Here is an 18,431-nt window from a genome sequence, read left to right on the forward strand (position 1 = left end):
ACGTGTTTTCCAGCATTTTTCTACTATCTGGTTGATACGGGTTACACGCCGGTTGTCCGGTGGAGACCGGAGAGAGAACGCGCCGGAGTGATAGGATAGAGTAAGAGCCGGAGGAAAAAAGTAAAGAGTAAATTTGGTTTTGGGAATATTAGTTTGAGATTTTTTAAAAATATTGGAGATATATTATGGATTTAAAAAACCTTTTACTACGAGTGTCGCCTATGGTCGATATCCGTATTGACGACCTGTGTGTACGAGTGTCGCTAAAAAACGACATATAGTATTTTTGGAGGCAAAGGTAAATTTAATTTTGGAATTCTCAAATAGTTTAAAGTTATTGGAAATGCATTATAGTTATGGCCTGTATGTACGAGTGTCATATAAAGACGACCTGTATGTACGTGTGTCGCCTAAAGACGACCTGTATGTACGTGTGTCGCCTAAAGACGACATGTATGTACGTGTGTCGCCTAAAGACGACATATAAGTACGAATGTCGCATAAAGACGACCTGTATGTACAAGTGTCACCTAAAAACGACATGTAAGTACTAGCGTCGCCTAAAGACGAAATGTATGCACTAGTGTCGCCTAAAGACGACATGTATGTTCCAGTGTCACCTAGAGACGACATCCGGACTTTTACATCAACATTCATCAATCTGAGTTAAATTATTAAGATTTTGAGATTGTTATTGTTTTTTTTTACTATTTTAGACATGTAGTTTATAATTTTTATATAGATTTTTTTAAATATCTCTTTTTTTTTAAATAGTCTCTTTGGTAAAAATGACTCTCTCAGCAAGGTAATAAAATATTTTAAAAAATATTAATATTAATAAATACGAATTTTTATTTTTTATCCATTATTTGGAGCAAATTTGAATTTTTAAAATATAATAATAATAAAATAAATTAATAAACGTCAATTTTGTAAATCATTTTGAAAGACTTGATGAACTCTTAAGAAGTGTTTTAGTTAAATAATAGTAATATAATAAAATAAAAAAATATAGATAAGTAAAAATACTATAACATAGACAAATCCTAATTTTTATATCATTTTTAAATTTTGGAGAAAAATAGTGAAATATTATATAATTGCAATGGTAAAATAAATAAATTAACATTAAATAACAAGATGTATGAAATATCATAATAATTGAGAAGTGCTTTTTTGGTATTGATAACACATATCTTTGACGAAACGTACAGAAAAATTTTATTTTTTTGCATTTCATAAAAAAACAATTTTGTGGCAGCATTAGTTGCACCGTTTCTTATTAATTTATATCTAATTTTGCTTAGAAAATTTCAAAAAAGACATTCATTATATTTTAAGTACTACTTTGTTAAAAATATTACATATATATTGTAAAATAATCAAGTCAGTACTTTATTATAATAATATATAAAATACAGTATAATTATGAAATATTTGTTATCATTATATATCTGTAAAATTCTGATACGATATCTATTAAAATTCTGATAAGATATAAATGAGATTCTGGTAATGGTAATAAGATTATAGTAAGAATCCACTAAGAATCTAGTGAAATTTTTACGAGAATATAGTTGGAATCTTACAAGAAGTATTATATGAATCTTATTTTGAGCAAAAGGCAACAAAATCAAAGAAACTTTTGCGAACAAAGTTACTTGTAATAAAAGTATACTGTAAATAATTAAATCAGCACTTTCTAATGATAATGTACGAAATATGCAATTATAGATATTAATAGTACATAAACTAATAGATAATAATACACACTATATCAAATGAAATATAATTTAATATAACAAAATGTTCACTCAAAAACTTATTCCAAGTTTCGCCTTATATATGAAGAAAAAAACACAGAATAATTTACTAAAAGTTATAACTCAAATACTTATCAATAGAGTAAAAAACTTGCTCTTAAGTATATTTATTAAGAAGATTCTGGTAAAAATCTGATAAGATTCTATTAGAAATCCACTAAAAATTTTTGGAAATCCACTAAGATTCTGGCGAGAATCCACTAAGATTCTGGCAAGAATTCACTAAGATTCTAGCAAAAATTTACTAAGATTTTAGTGAAAATCTACTGATTCTGCTGAGAATCAGTAAAAATCTCAGAAGAATCTTGTATGAACCTTATGTTATGAATCTGGTAAGAATCTTATGGGCAACTAGAAGTAATCGCCTGGCATACAAACACACACATACTTTTTCCAAATTTTGGTCTCACTCGATTCAGAATGATTTCAAACATCGAGAAAACATAAAATCAGCATATCAAATTTTCTGGCGAAAACATAAACTTCTCCTTTGGAAAAACAAGACATTTGTTAAATTCTGTGCGAATATAGTCGCAGATGGAGCTAGTTATGTATATATTATTAATAAATTACTAAATCTATTATTAATTTACTAAATTTCAGCTCTCGTCTATTCCTCTACCGTCGGATAGAGGAATCGTGTCCGGTAACCCGACACGCACAGATAACACGGGTCAGGACAAATCTAACGCGAATAAATTACGCGAAGGCGACGACTTTAAGGTTTTCGGATAAACTACATATAGTAGAAAGTTAGTAGTGACCCTATGAATAGTCCTAGAAAGATCTATTCTGAGGTCAAGAAACGAACTTGACCTCTTAAAGGAACTAGGTTCAGAGGAGATAATTTTAATATCAGTTCCAAAAGTGCTAGTGATTTTCCAAAAAACAGCTTTATCGTACCAATATTTGTGTCACTCGATTCAGAATGACCTGATTAAACTCAGCATAGGTATGAAATATCGTAGTTTATTGCATGTAACTTTTATCAGAACATAATTTTCTTCAAGTTCTCTACAAAATAATTCAAATTTATCGCCCAGCATTTTTCCGCAGTGGCTCTAGATAATAATACGAGAATCGCAAATCTGTCCTCTCATATATTTATTCTCCGCGGAAGGAATTTTTACATTTAGCAGCGATTTCCAAGACGAATGTCTGACACTTTCGGTTTATCTTGAAAAAACGATATTTCTTCAAAAGCCTTCACTAAAAGAAAAAATTAGATGTTGTAAATATCCGAGAAAACACGTCTCTTTTTACAATAATCAAGGCGAGTCTTCATCGAATTACATGGAAGAGCTTGAATAGTAGTTTTTTAAAATTGTTTCAGTTGTTTCTGAGAAAACGTCAATGATTATCAAATTTTGCTTGTTAACTTCTCGCAGGGTAGTTATAGTAATGGGCCGAAAATCAAAAATACTTTTTTTGCATTTCTCGACGTTTTGAAGGTTTCTGAACATTTTACTGGCATACCTCAGAAAACTAATGGATGTGTGTATGTCTGTTTTATATGTCCGCATTTTTCGTCCACGTTTTCGGGCGCACGAATCAACCGATTTGAATGGTTTAAACAACATTCGATCACTTTTGATGGGAGATGTGCTGTTTAGTTTTTGGCAAAGGCAGGTCCAGCCGCTACGGAGATACGGTGCAAAGAGTGCAAAAAATAGAAATCGGGTTTTTGAGAGAACGGAGCTTCCGATTTGAATGATCCAAAAAACATTCCATTCGTAATGACGGGGATAAGTGGTTATTAGTTTTTGGCAAAGGTAGACCCAGCCATTTTGAAGATACAGAACTAAATGTTAATAAAATAGCAGTTTTTGAGAGAAGTAAGCATCCTATTTAAATGATTCAAAAAACTTTTTGCTTGTTTCAACAAAATAATTGCTTTTGTAAAAACAATTTTTTTGGTTTTAATTTTTTTTTCAAAAAATATTTTTGTAATTTTGGATTCAAAATTCAAAAAATCACCCAGGCTAAGCACAGTCTAAGCGCCACTCTGGTACAACGTTTACCCAAGTGCGTTTAGACTGTTATGTACTGGAGCGATTTTCTAATTTTTTGAAAATATTGAAAAATGTGAAAATGCCGCCAAGCTAAGCACAGTATAAGTGAAAACGTCGCACAGAATTACGGCACTTTTTCAATTTTGTGCAAATTAGGCAACTATTTTTTTATGGTGAATTCGAAATGAAATGATAAGTTAATGTTCCTGGAGATAAATTGATTTATGATTTACATTTGATTTGCTCAGATATAACAAGATAGCAAAATAATGAAAGTTACAGTATTTGAAATAATATATTGAAAACGTTTAAAATTCTCGAATATTCATTACGGTACGGAAAGTTCCAGCAATTTGCCTTAAGGCTCGATGCCATACATCACTAGTTTTTTTTTTCATTTTGGTCAAAAAAAATCAGAATACTTGGAACCTCAAAAAACTATGAAATCAGTAAATCGAATTTTCTGACAGAAACATAAACTTTACTTTTGAAAAGCTCACAAAAATAAATATAAAATTCTCGTAAGATCTAGTTAGATTTTGGTTAGACTTAATAAGATTTTTGTAAGATTCTAATGAGATTCTTGTAAGATTCTAGTAAGTTTCATCAGAATCCAACGGAAAAAAATCTAGAGAAAGTCTTTTGATAATTTAGTAAAAATCACAGAAAAATATTTTTTTACTCTATATTTTTATAAGTAGATCCCCATTCATTATAATTCTTTTCCTTCTCTGCTCAAAGTGTTGCCCGATACATATTTCTTATATAGAGAAAATAAGAATCGGCCTGCTGCATGGATTTAAAATATAGTCAAGTTATTGTTATACTTTTTCTGGAAGTTGGCCAAAGTTTTTATTAACACGATACATATGAGAAAACAGAGAGTACGAACGGATCCAATTTATCACGGTGGAGTGTTTGTGCCAAGAAAAATAAGTTTTCGGAATGGATTATGAGACGGAAAGTTAGTTAATATTGTATTAGATTTTTTGTTGGCAAATTAATGAGTTCACATTATTTTGGAAATTTATTATTAAAAAAAATTTAAAGAAAATTATTGAAAATTTATTATTTATACGTGACAATACGCTTTAATTAACCCTTATTGCTGGTACTTTTAACATTGAAATTAAACATAAGGGGAATAAATTAATTATTAATCAAGGAAAATTTAGAATTATTTAGACGAACTTTATATATATATATATATATATATATATATATATACATACAAGAGTGTTCTTATACATTTAGTAAGAATTTATTTCGACATTTATCGCCGAAAGAACTATTTCATTCCCAATAGATAAAATAGCTGTTGTATATCGTGTCGTCGAACAAATTTGCTTGTTCCGATAAAAATCGCCATACTCTTAAAATGAATGCAATAACAATATAATTCGATGGTCTACCATATACATACATATAGGGGAGACCGGGGATACACAACATACATAATACAAGTTTAGTAGGAATAAAGTTTTATATAGAAATAATTTGTTTGAGAATAAATTAATTGTGTTTCTATAGTTACAGTCCTAATAATTTACTAAATTTTCAAAGGACGGGGCACTAAGGTCCTGTTACACTTTGAGCAAAACCCAAACTAATTTTATCACAACAAAATAACACACATAATAAACAACTATCTGACTATGTTCAGTAAAACTCCCAGCCAAATCATTATTGTAAAAATGTCTTTTTTTGCTGTTTTCAAAAAAATTGTAACATGTTTTTTTTTATCCATAGGCGGGGTAAAATGGGACATCCAGGGGGTAAACAGATCTAAAGTCGTATTTGTAATTTTACAGGAATTTTACAGGAATTTTACAAAATACTATCTACATTATTCAACCGATGCACAATATAAATTTTCCGGGTACATTTTTACTTTGCCAACACAGTACATAACCTTGATCTGGTATTTCGTCATGAATTTTCATCAACAGAGTTGTAATAATTATTAATTTACTTTTTATATACTATTTTTTATTTTTTCCACCTTAATCAAGGTAAAGTTTCAGTTGGTCTCTTTTACTCCACCCTGGTGCAAGATTTTATAGAAGATATATATAAAAAACTGTTGAATTTAACCTAAAATGTCTTAAATATTCATCAGAAGAGTTGGAATAACTATAAGTTTACTTTTAATTTACTATTTTTTTATTTTTACACCTTTGCCAAGGTAAAGGTTCAGTTGGTAATTTTTACTCCACCCTCGGCAAGATTTTATAGAGATTATATAAAAAATATCTGTTGAATTTATCGTAAAATTAACAATACATCTTATTAGACAATTAAATAACGTATATTAAAAATTATATTAAGGTCTCGTGAACTAAACAACAGTGACAAATTAAATCTAGTAACATAAGTGAGTAGTAACATAAATATAAATATAAATAAAATATACTAGAAAATGAAGGATAATATTTTCATTAAAATTGCATTCTTATGATGATGTAATATAAAATGAAAACATATAATGATAATAAAAAAATTAATAAATAAAATAAATAAAATTTGTAAATAATAAAATATTCTAGGAATAATAATAAAATATTATAATCAAATATTTTTTAACATATGGGTAATATTAATATTTAAGCTTTGATACATTTAACTTATTTATTACGCGATTTATTCTATAGAGCAAATCACGCCAAAAGAGCAAAAAAAACTAGTCTTTGATTTTAAACATAACACTCGTTTTCAAGTTTTTTATTTAAATTTTATTTTAATTTATCTTTTCACTATTTACAATATCCAAAATTACATCGTAAACTTCTCCTTATTGGTATCGTAAGGGCCGAATTGTATCCATATACATAATATATATTTATAATAATAGGAAACAATAAAGTGAAAATAATATAGAATATAGAATATAGAATAGAACAATATAAAAAATAATAAAATAATAATAATATTAGCAATAATAATAATAATAATAATAATAATAAGTAAAACAAATAACGAAAAAAAAGTACTTTTGTTTGAAATTTTCAAACATTGCAATTTTGCTCCTGTTATTAAAATCCGCATGATGACTATATACATACTTATATTTATACATATAAGTTATACATACTTTGCCCTCTACTTTAAAATATTTTTGTTAAAAAATCAGAACTATACTGATTTGTAAGATACCACTGAGGGTAACTATTTACCCTTGGATCCTTCAGCCCTATACAAGTCTAATTATTATTTTTTACCAAGTATCGATTTCTAACTAATCACCAATAGATATATATATATATATATATATATATATATATATATATATATAAAGGTCTCTTGAACTAAACAACGGTGCTCATCATAAGTATAAAATCTAATCACAAAAGAAAATACTTTTGATGTGGATTTTCAAACATTGACGTTTTGCTCCCGTCACAAAAATCCAGTAGATGGCTTGTTATATATATTTTGCCCTCTACTTTCAAATATTTTTGTTAAAAAATCCTGAACTATACTAATTTTTGAGATATCGGTGGTAAAATTTTGTATTTGCAAATTCTTAAGTCCTTCACATGTCTAATTATTTCTATCTACTATTTTTTACCAAGTATCGATTTTTAACTAATCACCAATATATATATATATATATATATATATATATATATATATATATAGGTCACGTGAACTAAACAACAGTGCTCACGACCAAAAAATCTAGCAACGAAAGAAAATACTTTTCTTATGGATTTTCAAACATTTCGGTTGCTCTTGTCATAAAAATCCAGATGATGGCTTGTTATACATATTTTTCCCTTTACTTTCAAATATTGTCGGTAAAAAAAATCTGAATTTCACTTGCTTTTTAGATATCGGTGTCGGACTTTCTTACCCTCAGATATTTCAACCCTGTACATGTCTAATTACTTTTATCTATTATTTTTTTTATCAAGTATCGATTTCAATCTAATCACCAATATATATATATATATATATATGTATTGCAATTGGGGTTTTCCTCTATATCGAAGAAACTACATAGTTTTGTTTCAGCAGTAGGATTAGTTAGCTGAATTATGACAATTCATCCCTTAATGGCAAAAGACGCCCGCATGAGACGCAAAAACTTAGGGAAACTGTCGTGAGGGAAAGTTTCTCAAATGTTGGGAAAGATATATATATATATATATTGTTGTGCACCCCTGGGTTAACAACAATTTATGTTGAGGCCGTCACCAACAGTTATGTTGCGTCCAATCGATGCCAACAATTAAAATTTAGGTTCTTCTGCTGCTAAACTTCACTGTGGAATATTTAATTAAACATCTGAAGACTTTTATAAATTTTATTTAATTCATTACTTGGTTACACTTAATACACAATTGATATTTGAATAAGAGTGATGTGAACTGTTTGGCTTTTAGTTAACAAGTGCCCCTGACTTTGTTCCCTTCAGGCTTTTAATCTCTGGTGGTGACGTAATTCTTTCTGGAAGGTTCGCCTGTTTTACCGTTAGAAAATGACTCATTGGTGTTTGTTTGTGACGCAGAAAACCGTTACGGCTCGTTACAATGTTGCTTATCGTAATACTTTGTTGCGTACAATATTGCAAGCTTGAGTCATACCAATTGCGTTGTTCATATTGACTATTACATCGAATTTATAATATTATTTATAACTATTGTAAAGGGTGAATACCACTACAATATATATATATATATATATATATATATATATATATATATAAATATATAAAATTCTTCTGTAATGATGTATAAAAAGATACTCCTCTTAAGCGATTATTCGGATTTTGATAAATCTTACTGAAGGTTAAAGAAATTTTCTAGGATGTACGTGGTTATAGAAATATAGTAATATTGTAGAAAAAAACGAGATGTCATTCTTTGACATTAAAATAAAAATATAGTAATATTGTAGAAAAAACGACATGTCATTATTTGAAATTGAAAATATTCAAAATATTGTTTAGCATTGAAAACAAATGAACGCTGTCATCTGACACAAAAATTTCAATTCACTTATGAGCCTAGACAATATTAGAATATGTATAATAAATTCATGATTAGAAATAAGAACAATGAAATGTCTACATTATTATTTCAGAAAAGCAGCTGAGATGTGCCAAAAATTAAAATAATATAAGATACTGACCTTAACTGTTTATTAAAATATTATATTTAAAAAAAATATACAAAAATATTTCACGTTGTTTGGAAATTATGAGCTACCAAGTGCAACCTAAGGCTTTAGTCAAACTGTGACAATTTTTTGGTTATTGAGGTTAATTTTTATTAATTTAGTTCCTTTAAACTTTGGAACCGTAGTAAAAAATAATGGCATAATTGCCTCAAGTTTTTAAGAATCAAGACTTTTTGTTGAACTATGAATTTAAGATTTTCAAATTTCTGTAAAAAAATGTACTAAAGATTGTAAAATAGAAACAAAACTTGAAAGTTTTATTATAAAATTATCGAGTGGAAAATAAAAACCTAAAAATTACCATAATTATTAATTTTAAACAAATTAAACAAATTTGAAATTTAATGATTTTTTTATTTCGTGTTTTATGATGATTAAATTTCGTCATTATTATTTAATTTGACAATTTTATAACAAAAAAAAATCGAGTTAATAATAAAAACCTAAAAATTACACAACAACTGCTAATGAACTGAATTAATGAATAATTCATTATTTAATAATTAATATTTTTCAGAAGCACTTATTATATATTTATATCAAATAAATTTAAACTAATAGGTAAGAAATAAAATCAAAAATTTTATGAATATTTTTAATTGGTGTTTTACGGTTATTTGATTTCGTCGTTGTTATTGAATTTATTTATTTTTTAGGAAAATTTAATTTATTTCTTATGATAATTTAATTCCTTCTTATAATTATTAATATTAATGATTATCTAATTTATTATTTACGATGATTAAATTTTTCCTTTACCTTTTTTAATTATTTATAATTAACTTCCTGTAGGATAAGTTATAGTAGTCGTCCAAAATGAAAAAATGACACTTTTTGCATATCTTCACGTTTCAGAAGTTTCTAAACATTTTGGCAAATCTTAGAAAAAATGGATGTGTGTGTAAGTGGATACAATTTTTGTCGATATTTTCAGAACGGTTTAACCGATGTGAATATTTCAAAAATCAGTTGATCCCTATTGATAGAGAGATGTGCTGTTTAGTTTTTGGCAAAGGCAGGTCCAGCCGTTACGGAGATACGGAGCAAAGAGTGCTGAAAATAGAAATCAAGTTTTTGAGAGAATAGAGTATCAGATTTCAATGATTTAAAAAACATTCAATTTGGAATGATTAGGAGAAGTGGTGATTAGTTTTTAGCAAAGGCAGGTCCAGCCGTTTTGGAGATACGGAAATAAATGTGCAAAAAATCGCAGTTTTTGATAGAACTAAGCGTTTGATTTGAATGATTTAAACTTTCTGTTTGTGTTGACAAAACAATTGCTTTTAGAAAAGATATTTCAATTTTTTTTTGTATATCAAAAATAATTCAAATTTTAATTATAATTCTGACTAAAGTTCTAATATACTTTAAATAAATAATTTTAACTTTGCAATTCAGTTTATATAATTATTATAAATATTAGACAATGTTACAATATTCATAATAATTTATTTGAAAACATTCAGTATTCCTCGAACATTTCGTTACGGTACGGGAAGTTCCAGCAATTTGCCTTAAGGCACGATGCCATACAGCACTAATTTAACTTATATTATAATTTTATAAATTAATTTTGAGAATCTTTGATTAAATTCGTAGGTCGGTATCAGTACTATAAGACGATTTAGCACCGAAGGTCGACCGGCCTCTGGGGAGATGGACGAAAAACAACTTTATCGCATGGTTTCGCTTACGAAACCAATCAAATCACTTCCATTCGATATATATATATATATATATATATATATATATATATAAACATAAATCTCCTTACGAGCTTTCCTTCTAATAGTATTGCTTCCCATAAGAATAGTTAAAACTTATGCACGATTTTTCATTAAATTCCGGAAGAATTTCTAAAAGTACGATTTTTGTCTGAAATGTACTCCTAAACTACTGAACCGATTTTAAATTTCATTAGTTCAGCATGTGCATTTATATCCAACTTAGGTTATAGGCTGTGTTAAAAATCTAAGTTCGTATTTGAAATGGTAAAATTTTAGAAATTTCAATAAACAATGTGAAATGACAGTTATAAGAGATAAAGTTATTTATGATTTACATGAGTACTATAAGACTAATTAGTGTCATTACATTAATAGTGATAAATTTGAACATGAAATTCAGAAGACTCTACTAACAAGGAAACCGAACTTTTTAGAATAGAACTCTACTGACGAGCTAACTGAATCTTGGCACAGCAAAGCTGCAATTAAGAATTGAAAAAAAAATCACCAAATTTAAGACAAGCTAGAAGTTAGAAGTTTAGATGTTGAAGTTTAGATTTTCGATGTTAAAACTTAAAATTTCCAAGTTAAAATTTAAAACTTCCAAGTTAAAATTTAGAACTTCCAAGTTAAAATTCAGAATTTCCAAGTTAAAATTTACAATTTCTAAGTTAGAATTTATAATTTAGAGCGGAATTTAGAATTTCAAGTAAAAATTCAGAATTTCCAAGTTAAAATTTAGAATTTTCAAGTTAAAAATTATAATTTCCAAGTTCAAAATTAGAGTTTCCAAGTTAAAATTTAGAATTTACACGTTAAAATTTAACATTTCCACGTTAAAATTTAAAATTTCCACGTTAAAATTTAAAATTTCCACGTTAAAATTTAAAATTTCCACGTTAAAATTTAAAATTTCCAAGTTGGAATTTGAAATTTCCAAAGTTTAGAATTTAGAATCTCCAAGTAAAAATTTAGAATTTTTAAATAAAAATTCAGAATTTCCAAGTAAAAATTTAGAACCTTTAAGTTTAGAACTTCCAAGTAATAATTTAGATTTTCCAAGTTTAGAATCTCCAAGTTTAGAATCTCCAAGTTTAAAATTTCCAAGTAAAATTTAAAATCTCCAAGTAAAAATTTCGATGTTTTAAGTAAAAATTCAGAATTTCCAAGTAAAAATTTAGAACCTTAAGTTTAGAACTTCCAAGTAAAAATTTAGAATTTTTGAGTTCAGAATCTCCAAGTTTAGAAGCTCCAAGTAAAAATTTAAAATTTTTAAGTTAAAATTTATGACTTCCAAGTCGGAATTTAAAATTTCTAAGTTGAAATTTAGAATTTTCAAGTAAAAATTTAGAATCTCAAAGTTTAGAATTTCCAAGTAAAATTTAGAATCTCCAAGTTCAGAATTTCCAAGTGAAATTTAGTATCTCCAAGTCAAAATTTAGAATTTTCAAGTAAAAAATCAGAATTTTCAAGTCAAAATTCAGAATCTCTAAGTTTAGAATTTTCAAGTAAAATTTAGAATCTCCAAGTTCAGAATTTTCAAGCAAAATTTAGTATCTCCAAGTGTAAAATCTCTAAGTCAAAATTTAGAATTTTCAAGTAAAAGTTTAGAATTTCGAAGTAAAAATTTAGAATGTTCAAATTAGAAATTAGAATTTTCAAATTAAAATTTAGAATTGCCAAGTTAGAATTTAGAATTCCCTGTAAAAATTTAGAATTTCGAAGTTAAAATTTAGAATTTCCAAGTTTAGATTTTCCAAGTTAAGATTTTCCAAGTTAAGATTTCCCAAGTTTAGATTTTCCACGTTTAGAATTTCTAAGTTTAAAATTTACAAATTCAGAATTTCGAAATTTAGAATCTAAGAGTTAAAATTTAGATGTTATAATTTTTACTTACAACTTAGAAGTTGAAAATTAGAATTCGGAATTTAGAACTTAGAACTTAGAAGTTTTGAAAAACATTCATTATATTTGTAAGAACAAATGTATAGCTCATTTGAAATTGTAGAATGTATTGAATGATATTTAATTTGATTAATAAAGTAAGTAAAAAAAATAATAATAAAAATAGAAAAAAATAAAATAAAAATAATAAAATGAAATGAATAATAAAAAATTCACCAAAAATTGAAACCAAGTTGAAACAAAATAAATCATACTTAACAGTACCAATAAATAGATAGTGCAAAAATTATTGATCAGCTAAATATATCTATACTAAATTCATATAAATATTAGAAATAGAATTTTATGTGTGTATTATTCTTGTATCTACTTAACTACAAATTTCATTTATATCTATATAAATATTACGATATCGATCTGTATCTTAACATCAATAATTTCCGAAGGAAATGACCATTGAAAAACACTTATTCGGCGCCTAGAGAAAATTGTATCGATGCCAATAACTACAACTCGATACTACTTTTTAGTTTATTTTGTAGTCGATAGTATTTTTAGAATTTATAATAACGTGATATAACGAAATATACATGTATATATATATATATATATATATATATATATATATATATATATATATATATATATATTTCCATTTGTATAATTTTCCCTTCCGAGAATGAATTTTTATGTTACGATCCGTACGGGTTAGAATATTTTCTTCTATTTTATATTATATCCGATAGAGATATAAGGAAGCAATAAAAAATCATATATGAAAAAAATACTCCGATATAACTTTGTAGACGACTCTGCAACTTTTTCGATGTGGTTTTGACTTGACCTTTTTATCTCGGCTTTTTCTTTTTTGAAGAATCGAACCGTCGGCGGAAAATGACAGACAATAAATAGATTTCGGAATAATATATATGAAATATGATAATATTGGAATCGAAATAAATCATAAAAATTTATGAAAGATGTAATAGAGATTGTTGAATAATATTTTGTATTATATAGTTATAAATATATATATATATACGATATATATATATATATATATATATATATATATATATATATATACATATTTATTATTATATTTTCTAGAGTACAGCAATACTCTAAGTACTCCTTTTTCCCAGAGGAATATTATTCCGATAACGTAATAATCCTCTTATCATTTTTAGAGTTTTTCTTTGCAACAGAGTCGCTTCAAGTGTCCACTTGGCTTCGACCAAAGGATATTTTTATAACCTTTATATATATATATATATATATATATATATATATATATATATATATATATATATATATAAGTACTAACTTTATCCCCACTAAGTATTTCAAGTTATATGCAAGATTTCGGTACTAGAAGTTAAAAAACTTTGTTACACAAAACAAAAGAAAAATTACTTAATTATTAAACACAAAACAGTGCAAATGCTTTAAAATCACTAATAATTATTATTTTACACCTAAAACCTATCATTCAATAAGATGACTCATTTAATTTATTTTAATATTTTTAAGAAAATAAAAAAACAAAATTTGTATACAAATACGAGACTTCAAAAATAAAAATAAATAGTTTTAACAGTTTTATTTTTAAAATTACGAATTATTGTAGGATGTAAATGTTATAATGTAATTGTATTGATGTAATGTAATTTATTCGTGAATATACTATAAAATTTGAAAAAAGTAAGAAAAAATTCATTGTCATATTTAAATATTTATTATATTCCAAATATTTTTAATACAATAACTAAGAGAAATCTTTAGCTATTTAGTTATTTATATTGATAATCCGTGTAATAATATAAAACTAAATAGTTTAACATTTATTATTTTTTAAAATTACCAATTATTGTAGGATGTAAGCCTTATAATGTATTTGTATTGATGTTATGTAATTTATTCGTGAATACTATAAAATTTTAAAAAAAATAAGAAAAGATTCATTGTCATATATAAATATTTATTATATTCCAAAAAATTTTAATACAATAACGAAGAGAAAACTTCAGCTATTTAGTTATTTATATTGACAATAGTCTAATAAAATAAGACAAACAGAACAAATGCTTTAAAATCACTATTAATATTTATTTTTCCCCAATAACTATTTATATTGACAATATGTCTAATAAAATTTATTGTCCTACATAAAACAAAAAGTTAAAAATCGTTAAAAAAAACTGGAGAAATAATACTTAATTATTAAAGACAAAACAGTACAAATGCTTTAAAATTACTAATAATATTTATTTTGCTTCAATATCTAATTATATTAACAATGTTTAATAAAACTAGTTGTCCCACATAAAACCGGTACGCTGATTCTGCCTTTAACTTCGACCTACCCCTCATTTCAGGTTACCCGCAAATTACGCGTACCGGTTTTATGTGGGACAGTCAATTTTATTTGTAAACTGGGAAATTTATTTGAAAACTTGGAAATTTATTTGAAAACAGGGAAATTTATTTGAAAACTGGGAAATTAATTTGAAAACTTCGACATTTATTTGAGAACTTGAAAACAAGGAAATTTATTTAAAAACAGGGAAATTTATTTGAAAACAGGGAAATTTATTTGAAAACAGGGAAATTTATTTAAAAACGGGGAAATTTATTCGAAACCTGAGAAATTTATTTGGAAACAGAGAAATTTATTTGAAAACAGGGAAAATTTATTTGAAAACAGAGAATTTATTTGAGAACAGGGAAATTTATTTTAAAACTGGGAAATTTATTTGAAAACTGAATATAAGATGGTTGAAAACTTAATATAAGATACAGTCAACAGTTTATGTTTGGCAGATGAAATTATATAATTCAGTTAGATAAAAATACTCAATTTTTTTAAGGGTTGTAATTGGAACTTTTGTATACATGGGTACAAGACAACGTCTTTTGAGTCAGCTAGTGCATATATATATATATATATATATATATATATATATATATATATAAAAATATATATATATATATATAAATATATATATATATAAAATTATATATATAATAGAAAATATATAATATATATATATATAATTAAGAGTAAAATAATTGTCAAGAAACAAAAAAATATTTTTTGTTGATAGAAAGTTTCAACGTATCTGTCTTAACATCTCGAAGGTGATATAACGATGCCCTTAACAATATCTTGAATTCCAGAGGGAATTTATATATTTTACACTTACACATATATATATATATATATATATATATATATATAATATTCATCCCCTTTGGGACTTTGACGCACAGAATCCCCAAGAAAAAAAGTTGACGACCGGATTGCCGTTTCCAGTTCAAGATTTAGTTTGTCACATAGATACGGAATCTATTATAAACAGATAGCCGATGACAAAATTATTAAATAAACTAGTTGTAAGTGGCATTAATACGCAATCAACTTAATCAATGAGCACTGCTAAATTTATTTATATTTATCTTTTTCCTACTTGACTCTAAAATGTGTGAACTATACTAAATTCCATACAAAAACTTCATTTCTTCAGACATTTTACATGGTACGTGTGATGAAATCTCGTTATGAAAATTAGTATACTATACTTGTTTCAATACAAAACTGAAATTTTCTCAGACGTGCTGCTTAGTGCTTAGTGTTGGTGTGGAAATCTTTGCTCAGAAACTAGTATAGAATTTTCTAGTATAGAATAATGTAGTAATTTTCTATCGGATCCCTTTCTATTATTTGTCCCCGGAATGCCGGATTTATTAGTCAGATACCGAAACATAAGGGCCAGTGACGGTGGAGACGTAAAAAGACGTCTTAACGATATTTATGATCCTGGACGAAGACGTATGACTATGATGGTGTCATATAAAAAAATGGAAATGGCTAATAGAAGGATGTGGACGAATCGTTAAATTGACATTTGTAGTATATATATATATATATATATATATATATATATATGTATATATATGTATATATACAATATTTTATAAAATGTTTAACTATATTATTTTTATTTTAAAGTGTGTTTCACTCTAAAGATGAATCATATTATAACTCGAAACGTTTGCTATATTAGTAAATTCAAATAAGTACATTTTAGAACAAGATATTATAAAAATATACCTTATTCATTTTCATGAATGTCTGCAAAATCTAAGAGTAAAATTTAAGTAAAAATTCCCTGTTAATGCAGAATTGTACTCTTAATAAATTATTTGTATGTAACTTTCAATTACATATCATATAAAAAATTTAAGTATGTAAAAAATTAATGTACTGATTGTTAAAACTTAAAAATGAATTCCATAAAAGGTATTAAAATTGTAAATAAAAGTAATAAAAAAGATATGTTTTAATAGTTTCAAATAATTTAAATTGTCACTTGCAAAATTTTGTATAAAAATAACTAAAAGACGATTAGACGATAGAATTTCACTATGTCAAAATATTTTTAAATTCAAATTGAAGAAAGTGTGAAAACTTAAAAATAATCGTATGCAGAAAATTTTTAATTAGTAACATTAGCAAAATCTAAAAAATGTATATATTTCAAAAAAAACTTAACAAAAATTTTAAAAATTAAATAATACCAAAACTTGAAAATAATATTTATTTTAGTATAAAGCAAAAAAATAATTGAAAAATTTATTTAAAATCAAATGAAAAATTTATTATCCTAGAATAAATATATTTAAAAAAATGAACAATACTCAAATGAAATGGCTATTATTAAGTAAGGAAATATTCATGGAAAAAAATTACATAATATAGATAAAATGTTGAAAAAAGTGAGAAAACAACATAGTAGATTCTAATATAAAAATACATAATAAAATAGAATAAAACACGAAATAACGATTTTATTATCTACATATTCAATAAATTCTATAATATCAATTATTGTGAAGTTTAAAAATCTAAATTTGATTTAAAAATAATTCAATAAATTACAAAGATGAATCATTTACAATATCATATTTTATAAAAATTTCGAAAACACTATCCGTTTGAAAATTTGTAAAATTTGTTGAATATCGAAATTCAAAAGATATACAAAAAAATAACATCTAAATTAATAACATTAAAAAAATATCTTAAAAATTGATTAGACAAAATTAGAAAGAAATTGATTTAGAAAGTTACCTAATTTAAAAAAATCATTACAAAATAATAAAATTATAAAAATAAAGGAAAATTAGAGATTCTTAAATTAGTTATTGAAAATCCTCCAAAAAATGTAAAAACTCTTATATCATCATAAATAATTAATAAAATTGTCGTTTTTAGAAAAATCAATATTTCAAAAGGCAAATAGTATTGAATTTGATATTTTGAACCAATTACTATTTTTGTTAATATTATTAATAATATAATTTTTTTATCATACATATGAAACAAAAATTATAAAATAAATTTTTAGTAAAAGGACAAAAAAGTCTTGTAATATTAATAGATTGATATAACTATCATAAAGTCTTAAATTTCATAACAACTATTTGTTATTAATGTTCTAATTAAGTATTATGAATTTCATATTGTTTCTATTTAGTCTAAAATTGTTTTCAATTTAAACAAGAAGGAAAACATGAACGCATATTTATTAATAGAGATTTGTTTTCGAGATGAAATTTCTTAGCAAAACATTCCATTTTCATAACGCAATTAGTTGATTGAATTTAAAACAAAAAATATGAAGCGTTTTAGAGCAGGTTTTTTTGAACATAAAATATTTGCATTGCTCCAAGAGAAACATGGAGATTTATATAAAGGAGGAGATTATATATATATATAT

This window comes from Ctenocephalides felis, unplaced genomic scaffold (assembly GCF_003426905.1).
Source record: "Ctenocephalides felis isolate EL2017-DRISC unplaced genomic scaffold, ASM342690v1 CF-g0.4_SCAFFOLD_01170, whole genome shotgun sequence".
In the NCBI taxonomy this organism is placed as follows: domain Eukaryota; kingdom Metazoa; phylum Arthropoda; class Insecta; order Siphonaptera; family Pulicidae; genus Ctenocephalides; species Ctenocephalides felis.